Raw genomic sequence first — 18,095 nt, 5'->3', positions numbered from 1 at the left:
CCGTTTTAGTTTTGAGAAACACGTCCTTACTAATGAAATCTTACCAAGGTCGTTTAATTCAAATGGATTACCAGTACTTTTCTTACAAATTTAGTAAGATTTAAATCCAACTAAGGGTCATTTTTTGCTCAAATCGATCACTATATCGACAATCCAACACAACAACCCTCTAGGTTTTAATATCAAAAAATAATTTTTTGGGGGCTTGATCCAAGGTGTTCAAAATTGACAGCTACCGAACTCACAAATTCAAAATTGAAATTCAATGATAAAAAATAAATTCTCTTAAAAAAACAAAAAAAATTTAATCAGAGTCCCTTGAATTTTGACCTCTACGACCTTGTAGCATCAAATCATTATTTTTGGATGCCATAAGGTGAGCTCGATCACCCTTACTACGATTTCAAATCCTACTTAGTAAGGCTAGTCTTACTTATACCAAATTGGCAATCCAACATCATATCCCTCAAAAAATTCAGTTATTTTGGGCTTGATCCAAAGTTTTGAAATCCCACCAAACTCTAAAATTTAACAATGAAAAATAATTTCAAGTTTCTTTTTTTAAACTTCTTAGAATTATCTCTTCAACGTCTTTGTGACATTAGATTCCATTTTCAGTATTTCTTATTACATACCTTGCATCAAGGCTTATATTTGCAATGTTAAGACTTACAAACCTGAGTAACAAAAAGTCAGCAAGTGATTGTCATCAGATAAAAGAACCATCATATAATATAAAAAAACCTAAAGATGGTATCATGTCTAAATCATTCAAAAAATTATTATTTATATTAAAAAATTAATTTATGAGGTGCGAGGAGTAACAAGATCAACATTTAGTCACCAAGTTCTCCAAAAAACTTTGTGTCATGAGTGGCAAGTCTCAAGTATTCCTTGCATATATACCGAACATCATTAGAAATCAAAAAGACAATAAAAATGAACATATTTTTTGGGTGTCTAAGAATGACTCCAATGGAAATCAAATGAAGTTGATTGTGGCTTGGGAATGTAAATGAAGACCGGTGACAACACCAATAAGGAGTGCTTTGCTATGAGTTGAAGGGTCTAAAACGGTTAAGGAAAGTCAGAATTGAAGAGAATTGATGTAATAAGAAATAATACAACAACACAACTTGATCAAAAAATCAAAATAGGGAAAAGATAAACTACCTATTACTTAAAATCAAAATATATTATCAATACATTATGATATGTATCCAAATTTAATACCATGTTTCAAAATAATGTTATGTCTTGCAAAGGTAAAAAATTCAAATACACATAGTTCACAGGCTTTGAACTATATGTCAAAAAATTGAGAATTACAGAAAAATATACAAATTCTTTATATGGATAATACATTGCTTCCAAATGTGCTACTCCCAGTTCCTAGATTTATCTATGTGTTCTAAGTATAACATAGAAGCACTCACATATCAGTATGGATGTATTCTCTAAAGATGAAACAAAGATTATTAAATATGGGGAAGAAAACTCAACCATAACAAGAAGTTTGAAGTAGATATAGAGGTAAATTGTGGGTTGATGCGAGAAAGAGGGACAGATCGAGAGTTGATGCGTCTGATAAAGATAGGGACAGAGAGTTGATGAATCCACGAGAAGATGTGCCGGAGTGAGAGGGGGACATAGAGGTAAATTGTGGGTGTTAAGCGCAAAAAGGACAATGAGATACGAGCGTTTAAAAAAACATGAAAAGTTTTGAGTTTTCGACGAGAATAGGTGTTCGGGCGGAGTTTCCCATTTTTGTCATTTTTGGGTAGGAAGATGAGTCCAAATACAAAAAAATTATTCTCAAGAAATGTAGGTATTTTTTATACGGACGATTAGGTGTAGGTTACGATTAAATTAGATAGATGGGTGATGAGATACGACCATTTGAAAGCATCGATGTCCTGCTTGGAAAAAGTGATATCTTCACATAAATCATATTTTTCAGAAAGGACCCCACTTTCTTAGAGAAAATCTGAGAACATAGAGACGTAGCTAACATCCGTACGGACGAGTGGATATAAGCTATGAATCCACGGGATAAACGGACAATAAGATACGAGCGTTTAAAAAAATATAATTTTTTTTTTTTTTTAGTTTTCGACTAGAATGGGTGCTTGTTCTTATTGTTTGCCATTTTTAGGAAGGAAGATGAGTTCGACTTGAAAATCTTTCTCTCAAGAAATGCAGGTATTTTCGATACGAACGATTGGGCATAGGTTACGATTAATTCGGATAGATGGGTGATGAGATATGACTATTTGAATGCATCGATGTCTTGCCCCTGAAAAGGGATACCTTCACAGAAATCATGTTTTTTGGAAAGGATCTCGGTCTTGTAGAGACAATTCGAGAACATGGAGACGTAGCTAACATCCATATGGATGAGTGGGTATAAGCTACAAATCTCTAGGATGAACGTACAATAAGATACGAGCGTTTAAAAAAATGTAAAAAGTTTCGATATTTCGACAAGAATGGATGCTTGGACGGAGTTTCCCATTTTTTGCCATTTTCGGGTAGGAAGATGAGTTCGAATCGAAAATCTTTCTTCTCAAGAAACGTTGGTATTTTTTATATGGACGATTGGGCATAGGTCACGATTAAATTAGATAGACTGGTGAGTACCCATTCTTGTCGAAAACTCAAAAAATTTTATGCTTTTTGAAACACTCATATCTCCTTTCATGTTCATCCAACCAATTCATATTATATATTCACACGTCTATACAGACGTTAGCTACGTTTTCATGCCCTTGGATTTTCCGTCTGAGACCCACAAGACGTCAGATTCAAATGGTCATCGATGCATTCAAATGCATCCTTCCCAAAAAATGTGATTTTCGTGAAAGACTTACGAGAACCTTCCCAATTGTGTGAAGCTAAGATAAAATTACCAATCCAATATAAACAACCAAAGCAAATATATGTAGCAATTTATCACACATAGTTGATAAACCATGATATCAAGATTTATGTCAAAAACACTACCAATAAAAGAGGGAAAAACTATGGGGTAACTCCAAGAATAATCCATTATTTCAACATTTTATAAATGAAATATACAAATTTATGATCGTGCTTGGTACACAACATTAAGAGAGATTCTTATGCCAAACCAAATTTTGCTAATGCCACCCCAACTCGTCTGTAAATTACCAAAGAATTAACACACATCATGGAGTGGCATTAGCAAAAGCTAGTGTGGCAAAGAAGCTCTCTTTTTTAAAATGCTAAATCAATTTTTTTCTCTTAAGAATGTGAAAATCTTATTTTTTTATGTCCCTTTTCACATTTTTTACAATTTAGATAAGCCTCCTTTTCAACATCAATGTCCTTTAGACTACATTTTGCAAGTCCAAAGATAGTTGTAACCCTATATCCTAATAATTCATAGGTCATACCCATCTCACTGGTGTTAACTTGTTAGAAAACATGTTTGAGAATTAAAATGAATAATGTACCAAACCGATAAGTCGTTAATGCCTGTAGGTTATGAGTTTGATACCTAATATGAACATTAATTCCTCAGGTGCCACCCGCGAGGGTACACCCTCACTTACCTAATAAATGTGATGTGCTGGTGTTGCACGTGCCCCGGGACTAGTCCTTGGACAAGACCATGGTCTATGTATTGGGCAAAACCTTATCCTAATCACATTATTTTATTTTATTTTATCTAAAGGCATAATTTCCATCATCTACTCTTACTACTTTAATTAGTATCTTTTGGGGTTTTTATTCAAAGATACAATAATTTCATTTTTTTTAGAAATATTTTATGAGGCTATTGGCCTCTTAAAGTACTATATCATGCCCAAATCCCCCAGGTACATGCAATACCCCAAAAACCACATATACTAGGTAAATAGGGATCAATTTTTGTGGGTGGCAACGAGGGGACTTGAACTAAAGACCTCTCCCTTTTTGGAGGGATGCCTGGGCCACTGCGCCCAACGCTCATTGGTTAATAAGGCTATAAAAAAATCGATTAGATACTAGATCAATACCACTCTAATACCGATTCAAATTTTTTTAAATATGTACCCGATCCGATTAATGAATATGTTAACAAAATCCGATCCGGCTCATTTAATTTTTAATCTGAAACTAATCGATCTAATTTGAACACATACCTTATTTTCATATTATCAATGTTCAAAAAATTAAAAAAAAAATCCACTTTTCAACTTCAAATATAGAGGGGGAAACCAAAAATACTAAAACATTTTATTTATACGTATTTATATGAAATTGTATCGGATCTAAGATTTCCATTCGAATCCGATTGAAAATTCAATTTTTCATATTTTTTCAGATTGAATCGGTTAGACATCGGGTATATTTCAGATCATTGCCAACCTTAGATTAGTTCCATATAATATTGGGGTTGAGGATGATTTCTAATCATATGACCGAGTTTCAATTGAATATGATAAGTTTTAAATTTTTGATAACATAGGGGTTTTGTTAATGAATACGGTTCAATGTACATATTTAACATCTGTACAAACGGGTGGATATACGCTATGAATCGATCAAATGAATAGTCAAGGAGATACGGGGATACTCCCATATCGAAAATAACTACATTCCCGAAAAGAAGATTTTCGATACTGATTTAACTTCCATCAAGAAAACATCAAACAATGTGATAGTCCCTACAAGCACCCGTTCTAGTGAAAAACTCAAAAAAATAATATATATATATATATATATATATATATATATATGTTTTTTTCAATGCTCATATCTCTATTCACATTCATCCAATCGATTTATAGCATATATCCACCTATTCGTATGGGCGTTAGCTATGTCTCCATGTTCTCGAATTTTCTTTTTAAGAAAAATTACCTTCTTGAAAAATATGATATCTCAAAAGATATCCTTTTTATGACACAAGATATCAATGCATTCAAATGGTCATATCTTATTACCCGTCAATGGAAATTAATCGTAACTTATGTTTACTCATCCATATGGAAAATGCCTACCTTCCCGAGTATAAATATTTTCGATATGGATTTACCTACCTTCCCGAAAATAGCAAATAATGTAATACTTCGCGAGAATCCATTCTCATCGAAAACTCAAAAAAATTACGTTTTTTAAACGCTCGTATCTCATTTCCTTGTCCGTATAAATGTTAGCTTCGTTGCCATGTTCCCATATTTTCTTTATGAGATTAGCAACTCTTCCAAAAAAAAAAATGTGAATGTCGTGAAGGTATCCTTTTCTTAGGCAAAACATTGATGCATTCAAATGGTCATCTCTCATCATTCGTCTGTGGTATGTAATCGTAACTTACATCCACTCATTCATATCGAAAATATCTACGTTTCCATTGCTTTTTATATGTATTTACCTTCTTTCTCGAAAACAACAAACAATGGGATACTCTACACAAGCACTCATTCTCATAAAAAACTTTTATGTTTTTTAAATGCTTGTATCACCTTGCTCGTTTATCTAACTGATTCATACAATATATCCAATTGTCTATATAGATGTTAGCTGCGTCTTTATGTTTTCGAATTTTACTTCTAAGATCTACAGCCTTCTTGAAAAATTGATTTCCATAAAGGTATCCCTTTTCCGATGTAGGACATCGATGCATTCAAATGGTCATATCTCATTATTCGGCTATGGGATTCAATTGTAACTTACGTCTACTTGTTTGTATAAAAAATACCTACATTTCCTAAGAAGAAATATTTGCCTCCTTTCATGGCTATTCTTGCAGGAAAACAATTAGATCAATGAGAATGGGTAGGAAATATGTGAGAGTTGATTAAAATCATATTGAATTGGCAAGGGCGATGGGTTAGAGTTACTCTAAGACACGATTTCGCAAAGGATATGCAATTTGTTTTTATTAAAAGAGAAGAGACAATCAAAATAAAATCCAGAATTAGGTCAGGTCGCTCCAATTTGGGTGCATCGATATACCTTTCAGACCACCTGATCAAACGGTACTAATGCCCCAGTTTTATATACCCTAAGGTACGTGACTGGAGTTGTGATTTTCATGAATAACGTCGCATCTTCGAAGAGATCGGGCCACGCACTAGTGTTATGTTAGCTATATGGGACATGCAAGAGTGCAAAGCAATAAACGTGTCGGTGGTGTGTGTAAAACAGGGTGGGGTGTGCCCGGGGCATTTTTCTGATAAACAGGCCCATAGGCGAGATCAAATCACACAAGTATGGGTGGATTTCACATATTGATCAAGAAAAACAAAATCCATAACATTCAGTTCGAGATCAAAGCATGCACATCATAGAGATATATCAGTCAAATCATGGAGATATATCAGTCAATTAGATCTTGCAAAGTAAAATGAAAGTGATCAATCACCGATGACACATAAACATTGAGATAGGCACAAGAAATTTTTATTTTTTCCAAAACAAAATGATTTTTTTTTAATGGTCCAATAAATGATCGCTTTAAGCAACCCAGAACAAATTGAGTTTTCACCGAACATTGAATTGAAGATGGATTGATAGTTGCAGAGATAAGGAGTGATGAATCCTTTTTGTTTTTTGTTTTCAAAAGAAATAAATTGATTTTTTCAAAAAAAAAAAAAAAGAAAAAGAAAATTTATCAAACAAACTCATCTCTTGAAATTTTCATACAAGTACCTTTACTTCATGAAGTTTGTCACCCAACAAACCTAAGGTGAAAATGAAGCTTACCTGACTAACGTAATAGGATTTCAAATTTACTAAGGGTCATCTTGCTAATGTGGTTACCCTATTGATAATCTAATTTCATGGCCTTTACAATTTTGATTGGAAAAAATTTGGATCGAAAAATGAAATTCAATTTTTTTTTAGATCCAAGGTTTTGAAAATGGATGGCGTTGAAATTTCAAATTTAAAAATCAAAGTTTGAATGAAAGTTAATTTAAAAAAATTTCTGGAAAATTTTTCTTTAAAATTTTTCAGAATTTCGTCCGCCACAAGCACATGGCGTTGGATCATCTTTTTGAGTGCCACGTGGTAAAATCAATGATTCTTAATAAGAAATCTTACTAAGTTAGTAAGACTAGCCCTTTTTTTATTATTTTATTTTATTTTATTTTATATAGAGGTCATTCTCCTCGCTTGGATAACTATTCAAAAATTGAAGAATGAATCTCTAAGACTATTCAATGACCTGACAGGACTTTTCCTTTAAATAATAGTAATGATGTCACTACTTTCCAAAAACATTGATGGCGTTAGGATGCATGTAACATCCTCATCTTCAATATCCCAGCAGAAATCCATTCTCACCCCTCCAACCCCATTTATATTCACTTTCTTAATTTGCACATAAATTTTTTTTTCCTTATGAGATGTGGAAGATGACTTTCTTTAAGAAATTGTAGCCTGACACTGAGCAGACGCTTACAGGATCGAATTTTCGAAGTTGATCTGCAAGGACTATACTAACGAGTTTGCAACCGAGTCACCTCAATATCCAATCTAGTTTATTTGCGTTACCGAGTCCCTTCAAATTCGACTCAGCTGAGTTGGATGGATCTTTTTTACTTGACTAGAAAACGGTTTTCCTTCAACGATTTCTCTACGATTGATTGATCGAAACACTTTGACTTGAAAAGAAAATCAGATGAAGTTGGAGAAATTAGGTTTTTTATGTTATTTTATTGAACACTCCAAAATCTTGAAAAACTGCTTAGATAATGATAGAAAAAAATGTGGAAAAAACAGATCAAAATTTGATTTTTTATTAAATCCACCACCCCTTTCTTCAGATACTTAAAATCAGCAATAAAACCGTCGACCTTAGTGACAAAATTAGTTAGAGAAGTCTCAAATCCCACCAAATCAACAAATAGAGGAACACAAAAGAAAAACCAAACCAGAAAATATTGTTTCAAGCCAAATACCAATAAAGTCAACTAAGGAAAAAGAAAGAAAAAAAAAAAGCCTGGCATCAACTGGAAGGGATTGATAGTTGAGAAGCAAAATCTACCCAGAATTCAGTTATAAATCTCATGGGTAGATAAGTCTAGCTGCCCAATAGCCCACATAGAGAGTTGAGCGTGCAAATAGCTTTCAAAGCCATTAACGAAGAATATAAAGAAGCAAACAAATACATCGCACAGAGAGAGAGGGAGAGAGAGAGAGAGACGTATCTCTCCTCTTACGGCATCCTTCTCTTCATGAAGAAGAAGATATAAAAAGTAAAAAGTGTTTTTTTTACTGACCACACACCAGCACAATGGTGCTGTTTTTTTTTTTTTTCTTTTGAAATTTTATTTATTTTTAATTCCTTCTCATGACACACAATATAATTTTTTTACTAACAGCAGCATAAAAAAAAATTCCTTTTTTTTTCTTTGATACCTTTATCACGTGTAGATTCAAAATAAAAAAAAAATTAGTTGCACAAAATGCACAGTAACATTAAAATATTTTTTTTTAGAAAAAATAATTCATAGCTCCTTGTCTTCAATAATCATTATTCCATCCCCAATTTTTGAAAACTCAAAATTATTATGGGTCACCACTTGTGACCCTGATTGCACCATAGAAAACAATATTCCAAAAATAATATACTCAAAATCCAATCAAATGATGCCAAGAGAATAAAAATAATAAAATCTAAAATAAAATAATAAACAAACAATTAAAAAAATAAAATAAAACTAGGTCTATTTGGCAATGTTCCCATACTTGAGGCTTTTCAAATTCGATCCTCAATAGTCCCTAGCAGAGTCGCCACTGAAAGCGCCCTCGATTCGCGGGGTGTGCAGATCCACTTTTGACTTTGAGGTTTGGGAGTCGCCACCTAGTTATTTCGGTCTAGGAACCGAACATCGACTTTAAACAGATAATAAAAATTAATCTACAAAAGAAACTAGATCCAGGGATCATATTACGGGATTAGAAGTTATTAGGCACCAACCCCGTCTGGCAAGCGCCGATCTTTATCACTTTCCAAAAATGATTACATTGCAAAATAGACCAAAACAACAAATAAAAAAATAAAAAAAGATTACCTTGCGGATTACAACGATTCCCTCAGCATTAGCGGAGAGTATCCTCGTATGTATTTCCTTTCTATTCACCCATCACCGGATCTGATTCTGATATCCTAGTTGAGGTATCTTCTTCTTAAATCTATGAAGTTTCTGAGTTTTTATGAATTTTGGGTGTTTTTCAAGGGTCTTTAGGTGTTTTTTGAGAAAAAATTAGGGGTTAGATCATAGGTAAGGGGTTAGGGCTTCAAAATTAGGATTTTGGGAAAGTTGGGGAGGTTCCTTGACCTACTTTTTCTTGGATTTTCTCTTGGATACTAGATAAGGGTGTGGAGGCTCCTATTTATAGACTTTTTTAGGTAGAGTTAGTGTTTAATAAGGTTTCCTTTAGGGTTTTAACTTAAGTCTTATGAGATTGACTTGGTTCAGATTTTTAAATTAACTTTATTAAGATTTTACTTTAAGTTAATTAATACTTTATTTATTAATTTCGAAACTAAAAATTTTAAAATTTTAAAAATTATCGTTTTGCCCCCGAAGAGAACTTTTGTGTTTCAAGTTAGTTTGCGATGTTCCAAGATGTTTTGAAATCGATTTTTCGTGAAGAATTAATAGGATTATTGATTTGTGTTATTTATGAAATTTTTTGGCGCGAAATGATTGTCAACCCTTTGAAAGCGCCCTCTACCTGCGGGGTTCGCAGATCCACTTTTGACCTTTGGGGTTTGGGTGTCGCCACCAAGTTATTACGGTCTAGGAACCGAACATTGACTCTAAGTCTAGGGATCACGTTATGGAGTTGGAAGGTGTTAGGCACAACCCCGCCCGGCAAACGCCGGTCTCTACTAATTCCCAAATAGAACTACATTGCTAAAAAGACCTAATCAATAAAAAAATAAAAATACATACCTTTTTCGAGCGCAATGGTTTTTTTTTCCCTTAGATCTGATAGAACAACTTCTTGTACAATATTCTTCGCTTCGTTCTGTCACCGGATCTGATTTCTGATCTCCAAGTTGAGGTATCTCTTTCTTAGATTTGAATTCTTCGGATTTGTTTATGGGTTTCTCGGTGTTTTTGAAGGGTTTCTAGGTGTTTTTTGGGCTAAAATTGATATATGGGTGTTAGGTAAGGAGTTGGGACTTCAAAATTAGGGTTTATGGGAGTCTAGGAAAGCTTTTTGACCTACTTTTCTTAGGGTTTCTTCCTGGATACGATAATAGGGTATAGAGGCTCCTATTTATAGAGTTTTTTAGAAGAATTAGGATTTGATTAGGATTTCTTTAAGGGTTTTAATTAGGATTTTGACTTTAGTCTTATGAGATTGACTTGATTAGGGTTTTAATTAGGATTTTGAGTTTAGTCTTATGAGATTGACTTGATTAGTTTAGATTAGAGTTTTAATTAAGATTTTGACTTAAGTCTTATGAGATTGACTTAATTAGTTTAGATTAGGGTTTTGACTTTTAGTCTCATTTGATTGACTTTAGTCTTTTTTGATTGACTTTAATTTCTCGACTTTAATCTTTCTTGATTGACTTTTAATATATTGACTTTAGTCTTACTTGATTCACTTTAAGATTTAGAGAACCCATTTTATATCTTTAATTCTTTGGGCCCCCAGATGGAGGGGTCCTTGAATAAATATCCTAGTAACCATCAACAATTTTGCCTGAAAGCCTGATTGATCGATTTTTTGATTCAAAATTTTAAATTAATTTTATTAATGTTTCACTTTACATTATTTAATGATTTATTTATTAATTTATTAATTTTAATTATTAAAATTGTAAAATTACCGTTTTGCCCTCGAATACAATTTTTTGCGTTTTAAGTCGTTTTTCAATATTCCAGAATGTTTTGGAATCAGTTTTTCATAAGGAATTCAATGGGAATATTGATTTGTGTGAAATGGTCATGAATTTTATGAGGGGCATCTTCGTAATTTTATCAAATTATGTGAAAATTGGCAACATGATTTACTCAATTTCGATGTGTTGTTTTATGTGTTTGGATGGATTTTCCTAAGCGTAGCGTGGGCTCTAGGGATGTTTTAAGATTAGGGGTATTTTGGTAATTTGGTCATTTTTTAGTAATTTTATCGTAAACCTTCTTTTTGTCTGTAAGATGATGACTTATATATTTGCGGGGTCATATTTTTCTAGCGTAACGTGTTTTCTACAGTTTTGTCAGTTCGAGATATCTCATCCGGATTTCTGAAACATATCTAGTAACAAAATAAAGCATTGGATACGTTTTTTACTATTTTTATCTTCTTCTCCAATGCTTTATTTTGTTACTAGAATTGGCTTTGAGAGTTTTGTAGATCAATTAGTTGTGACTCCAATTTTAGTTTCATCCACTTGTATATCCTCTTTGGAGACTATATGACTTAAAAAAGTACCGAAAAGTATGAAGTGCCTCTTCTTCAAGTTGATGAAAAGAGAATTGGCTTTGAGAGTTTAAAAAATAGTCCATAGAGGCATATGGTGCCCTAAATCAGATTTGGAGTAGATTAAGATTTCATCAAAATAGACCACATCCAACTTACCAATGAAAGGTTGTAGCACTTAGTTTATGAGGCACATAAAAGGGTTAGGGGTGTTTGATAAACCAAACAACATAACTAACCATTCGCACAAGCCATCCTTGGTCTTGAATGTTGTTTTCTATTTATCTTCGTGTCCAATTCGTATATGATGGTAGCCACTTTTCAAGTCGATTTAGGAGAAGATGATTGAGATTGTTAGCATGTCATCTACTTCAGTAATTTTTGTATCAGTTGCCTATTCATGATTCAAAAAATTCTTTATTGAAAAAAGATACACTGCTTGAAATCACCCAAACTACTTAAAACCATTCCTCTCAATTTCAAAGTCTCTCCCTCCCTCTCTTTCTCTGGTGTATCTACCCGAACGAGCAACAACTCTGTCATAGCCCGTGCCCTTCGTCCTTATATCTCCATAGCCAACAAAGGATCACTCATTTTTTTTTTCAAGAACTCTGCTTCAGCAATGCATCGATCAATTGCTGCAAGTGAGAATCAGAAATCTAAGTGTTCTCCCGAGAAGGATTGGTGAAAATCCCATTAAAAAGGGGCAATATTTTTTCATCTTATCTATTTTAAGGATTACCTTGGCTTCTTTTTTTATTTTAATCTTTTCAAGTTTAAAATCAGCATCATGTTTAAATAAAAAATCCAAGTAGAAGGCCTAGAGTTCTCAATGCTTGCAAGATAGAAAAAGCATGTTGCATATACGTGGACCGCAAATTCATCCATCTAGGCCATTCATAAAGAAAGTTGAAGTCATAAGAAGGCCTTTCCATTTAAATCCATCTTGAGCAATATAAATGTAAGTTATCTATTGGATTTTTTTTTTTTTTGTGAATTTCACTTTGGTTCCTTAATCAGTAGTATATTAGGTGACTACTTTGACCCAATTTTCTTTGGTTTTTTTTTTTTTTTTTTGTATTTTCATTGGTTGTTTCGTAGTAGGATCTATATTATGTAGACTTGAACTAGTTTGTTAATATCATTCTGGGTTGTTTTGAAATAGTAGTTGACTGTGGAGATGAATTTTTTTTTAAATAATTTTTTCCATATTAGGAAAGGAAACTTTGGGAGCACTGGATTCTATTGCTACTTCCACTACTTCAATGAGTGATTCCACATTAAAGCATATATATAGTGTATAAAAAGTTTGATCTCATAACTATGTTTAACAACAAATGCTGGTTCGTTGCTGCAACAAACCTCATGATTAGTCAGGTTGCTCTCTTATTAAGGTAGAAAAGTTTATCTTGCAATGTTATATCTTATATTCAGCTAAAAAGTTTTTTCGTATTTTTCTTCTTTATTTTGTAGGTATTTTGCATTCCTTTAGGTGGTAATTTTCTCTTTGTAGATTTTATATTATTTTAAAAATATATTAACTGAGATGAGTAATGGATTGGCAAGGATTAAATGCCCATGAATCCTTCCATTGTAGTAATCCAAGATGAATTCAGACTCAAATGAACTTTAAATAGGATCTAACATCGAAAGTTTTTCATAGCTACCACCTTTGTTCATACTGTTTCAGAGACTTGTATTGCCGTTTTTTTCTTTTCGTTTCTTAACGGGTGGGAAGTGTAATTACAGTTGAATTGTTTTTTCGTTACTAAACAGAATTATGTTTAGTTTGATTTGTTTGCCAACACACAACAATACTTGTCAGTTTGAATCTCTAACAATACTAACAAATTTATTCACAGACCTCCGTGTGTTTGGTTTGATTGCATTTGTTTGAGAAATTAAATTATGTAGAGAGACAAGAAAAACAATTTTCATCTGGAAAGATTCTTTACTTAAAAAGATGGCCTGCTTTAGTCAGTGTATGGGCTAAATCATTCATTGTGACATCCAGAATCTTCTAAGCCATCTAGTTGGGAATCTGTAAATCATGGCAGTGTATACTTGAATTGTAAAAATACTTTCTTTCTCCTATTTTAATTTACGTTACTTTGTGAATTGACTTGTATCAATTTGATTCTTTCCAGTGACGAGTGTACAATAGGGTGAAGATCTTTAGTAACACTTTCTAGTGTTTCCCTTTTCCTGCAATAACATAATCTATTTTCAGGTATAAATATTTCAGGAAAATGAATATTGTTTGGATTTACTTCTATATGTAAAAATGGATGAGACTGCTAATTTTCCCATTTATAAGTATATCCCATCATACACAAGTGATTGATCAATTAGTGTTTATCCCCTTTAGCAGGCCATATCTCATTCACATCAACTCACAATATATCAGCCCTCGGAAAAGGTGTTGGGATCATATCAACCCTAGTGGAAAAGGTGAACTCAGTGACTTTTTTTTTTATAACATGTGTAGTCTATTTAATTTAGCTTATGGGTGAAGTTCTTGGAGGATACAAACCAGTTTATTTCTTATGTCCGATCTTAGCAGCAAATGTGACGAATGAATGATCATGTATATTTGTCATGAACGTGTTTTTTCCTTTACGGTGTTTTATGCCTTGAGCTTTTTTATATTTGCCTCTATGTGGTTTTTATATTTGGCTTCATCGAGATCTGAGTTTGGGGTTAGGTATTCTCCTAAAATCTCTTTAAATTATATTCATTAAGCAAATTTCATAAAGCAACTCCTATTTCTTAAATTTCTTGGAGCCTGTCACTAACTTTATTTGGTCTTTTCGTTATTTACATATTTCATTTTCATCTCTTTGCTACTATCCCTTTCATCATCTCTTGTACGCAATCATTCAAATAGAACAAAAGTTGGATTGAATGGCAACAAAGTCGGAAATCTGTTGAACCATAAGTTGCAGTCTCAGAAGTCAAATCTTTGGCAATTTGAACAATTTAGGTGTATCGAATGACAACAAAGTCAGAGTATATGATAGTCTATATGTGATTGGATAATGTATTTTATGTCTTAGTAGACATGCTGAAAAAGATTTTGGTGTTCTACGTGACAGACTCTTACTTATAATAGTCAAAATTCTTGTTGCTCACCAAATCATTTGATGATAATAGTTTATCCATAAATTTGATTTTTATTGGATTGCTCATCATAGATTTGATGGTGATATAGAATATTGTTCTTACATCATCTTTGGGAATTGCGTGCAGAGTTTGGGTTTTCCTGTCTAAAAAATAAAGCTTAGAGAGAATGGGTTGTGGAGTTAGCAGTGGAGGAGGACAGAGTTCACTGGGCTATCTGTTTTGAAAATGGTGAGGTTCCAAAGTCCTCAGATAATACAACTTCCAAGAAGGCCACTGCTTTGCCACCAGTGGATAATAATCAGTAGATTCATGCAGGCATCGAACGGAACTAAGCAAATGACTACTATAGGACAGATGGTCAGAACACTAGAAACTTCATCACGATAATTTTTGTAAGTTGCCTATTCATGATTCAAGAAATTCTTTATTAAAATAAGATACCTCAACTGCTTGAAACCACCCAAACTTCTCTCCATTTCAAAGTCCCTCTCTCTCTCTTTCTTTCTCGTGTATCTACCCGAACGAGCAACAACTATGTCATGGCCTCCATCCTTCGACCTTACACCTCCATAGTCAACAGAGTACTTTTTTTTTTCAAGAACTTTGTTTTAGCAAAGTAACGATCAAAATTTGTAAGTGAGAATCGGAAATTTGTGTGTTCTCATTTTTTTTTTCATCTTATCTATTTTAGGGATTACCTTGTCTTCCTAGTTTAATTTTCTTTTTAATCTTCTCAAGTTTAAAATCAGCATCATATTTATAAAAAAAAATCTAAGTAGAAGGCCTAGAGTTCTCAATGCTTGCGAGATGTTGAAGTCTTTAGGAAGGCCTTTGCATCATGAGTCCAAGAGATTATTAAATAGATGCATTTCTTGTTTTGGTTGACACTTAGTGTATCACAATTAATTAAACTTTCTTTCAACCTTCTAATAAGTATTTCCTTTTCTTTTGATCAGTATCATAAAGGTTTTAGAATCGAATATTCCAACAAGATCAAAGAATGTATCTTTCTATGGGGAAGGCTTGAACCCTGTCCGACTACTTTGGGATCTACAATGTGAGTATTGTTCTTCCATTTTAATCTATCTTAAGCAATATAAACGTAAGTTATCTATAGGATTTTGTTTTTTTTCCTGTGAATTTCACTTCGGTTCCTTAATCAGTAGTATATTGGGTGCTCATCCTTATCACCTGATGACCACCACCATCATCATCAGATCATTTTATGTTCATCATGATATGACGACATGGGTTCAAGCCTTGATGATGATTACCATAATGAGCATGATAATGATGTTATGATGACCATGTTCATGATAATATACCCTTGATGAGGTTGTTTATCATGATGATGATGATAATCATTATTAGAATCATTGTCTGTTTATCATGATGATAACAACCATCATTGTATGATCAACATATTTGAAACCAATATAATTTCTTTAGGCTATCAATGTTGCCTGTATGGACGTCGGTTTGGTAACTGATGTTATATGTCTTTAACCTTGGTTAATAACTGATGTCAAATGCCTTATGTGGTAGTGATGGGGGATTTTAATAAGTTGACATTCTTGACATATATTACAGCATTTTCAACAATTAGATAGATGGGTAAGGATGCGCTCTAGTTTTTTTTTTTCCTATAGCTCCTGTGGCAGTTTTATTGGTTGAGAGAGTACCACATCGACAAACAGACAAACTAAATCTAATCGTTTAAATTTGAAAGTTCTGTGGCTGTTGACTTTTAATACCGTCGTCTAGCCTAGAAGTGGTTTTTTTTCCTCTCTAAATCTCATCTAAGGCATGAGATGCTCAACCCAACAGATCGGTCGGGTTGATAAAGTTGGCTCACTCCTCATTAATACTAAATAAAATGTCTTATATGGTGACAACTGGCATTTATATATATAAAATTATAATTTACAATTATTTCTCCTAAAATATATTTAAAAATTCACATATATGAAATTAAAAGTAAATATAACATTTTTTTTTGGGGGGGGGGGGGGGGGACGGGGGCTCAATTGTGCCCTCGCCAAACCCGACCTCAAGCATGAAATGCTCAACCCAACGGATCGGTCGGGATGATTGGCTCACTCCTTATTAATACTAAATAAAATGTCTTATATAATGATAAGTGGCATTTAAAAAAAATGTAATTTACAAATGTTTGTCCTTAAAATGTATTTACAAGTTCACATATATGAAATTAAAAGTAAATATAAAATAAAAAGTGAATTGTGAATTGTGAATGAGAAAGAAACAAAGATATCTAAAAATATTATAAATTATAACCATATTAAGTTCAGGTAAATCAAGCAGCCTGATGTCTATGCCCGGATCCACCTCGAATTTGTTTTGCCAAAATTTTCCCAAACCTGAGCCTAAACCTTAGCTAATCGTGCACAAACTTGACCCAAGGTCGGGATAAAGACTTATGAGAACCTTCCCAATTATGTGTGAAGTTAAGATAAAATTACCATGCCAATATAAACAATCAAAGCAAATATATGTAGCAATTTATCACACATAGTTGGTCAACCAAGATATCAAGATATACGTGAAAAACACTACCAATAAAAAAGGGAAAAACTATGGGGCAACTCTGAGAATAATCTATTATTTCAACATTTTATGAATGAAAGATACGAATTTATGATCATGCTTGGTACACAATATTAAGAGAGATTCTTATGCTACAACAACTTTTGCTAATGCCACCCTAATTCGTATGTAAATTACCAAAGAATTAACACACATCATGGAGTGGCGTTAGCAAAAGTTGGTGTGGCAAAGAAGCTCTCTTTTTTAAAGTGCTAAATCAATTTTTTTTCTCAAGAACGTGAAAATCTTATTTCTTTATGTCCCTTTCCACATTTTTTACAATTTAGATAAACCTCCTTTTTAGCATCAATGTCCTTTAGACTATATTTTGCAAGCACAAATGATTCATAGGGCATACATATGTCTTGGTGCTAACTTGTTGGAAAACATGTTTGGGAATTAAAATGAATGATGTACCGGACCAATAAGAGGTTAATGCCTGTAGGATGTGAGTTCGATACCCAGTATGGGCATTAATTCCTCAGGTGCCATCCGTAAGGGCGCACCCTCACTTACCTGGTGCGTGTGATGTGCGGGCGTTGCACGTGCCCCAGGACTAGTCTTTGGACAAGACCATGATTTTCATCATCTGCTCTTACTATTTTAATCACTATCTTTTGGGATTTTTATTCATCAATATTTTGTTAAAATTTTATGAGGCAATTGGCCTCTTAAAGTACTATATCTTGCCCAAATCCCCCAGGTATATGCAATACCCCACAAACCACACATACTAGGTAAATAGGGATACATTTTTGTGGGTGACCAACAAGGGGACTTGAACTGAAGACCTTTCCCTTTTTGGAGGGTTGCCTTGGCCACTGTGTCCAACATTCATTGGTTAATAATTTCAATTTTTATTGTACTCATAAAGAGTTGTTTACAAAAAGGGCTATATGCCAATTTTTATAAAAAGTAAACAAAAAAATTTAATCAACTCACTTGCGTTTATGAATTGACTCGCT

At 33.2% G+C, this 18,095-nt stretch overlaps 1 long non-coding RNA gene across 2 annotated transcripts; it reads left to right on the top strand.

Moving 5' to 3' along the window:
• Nucleotides 1-13,804: 13,804 nt before the first annotated feature.
• On the top strand, nt 13,805-16,517 carry LOC147381377 (uncharacterized). Of its 2 annotated transcripts, none has more exons than XR_015174598.1 (3): nt 13,805-13,851; nt 14,650-14,915; nt 15,480-16,517. It is a non-coding gene; the product is annotated as an uncharacterized LOC147381377 (long non-coding RNA). The 2 variants fall into 2 exon arrangements; XR_015174599.1 differs by having other exon boundaries at nt 13,822-13,851; nt 14,650-14,751; nt 15,480-16,512.
• Nucleotides 16,518-18,095: the final 1,578 nt, after the last annotated feature.

The sequence above is a fragment of the Akebia trifoliata genome, unplaced genomic scaffold (assembly GCF_017979445.1).
Source record: "Akebia trifoliata isolate Shusen 1 unplaced genomic scaffold, ASM1797944v1 Contig00525, whole genome shotgun sequence".
Taxonomy (NCBI): Eukaryota; Viridiplantae; Streptophyta; class Magnoliopsida; order Ranunculales; family Lardizabalaceae; genus Akebia; species Akebia trifoliata.
The sequence above is the reverse complement of the archived record's forward strand: the minus strand, read 5'-3'. Positions and strand labels throughout refer to the sequence as shown.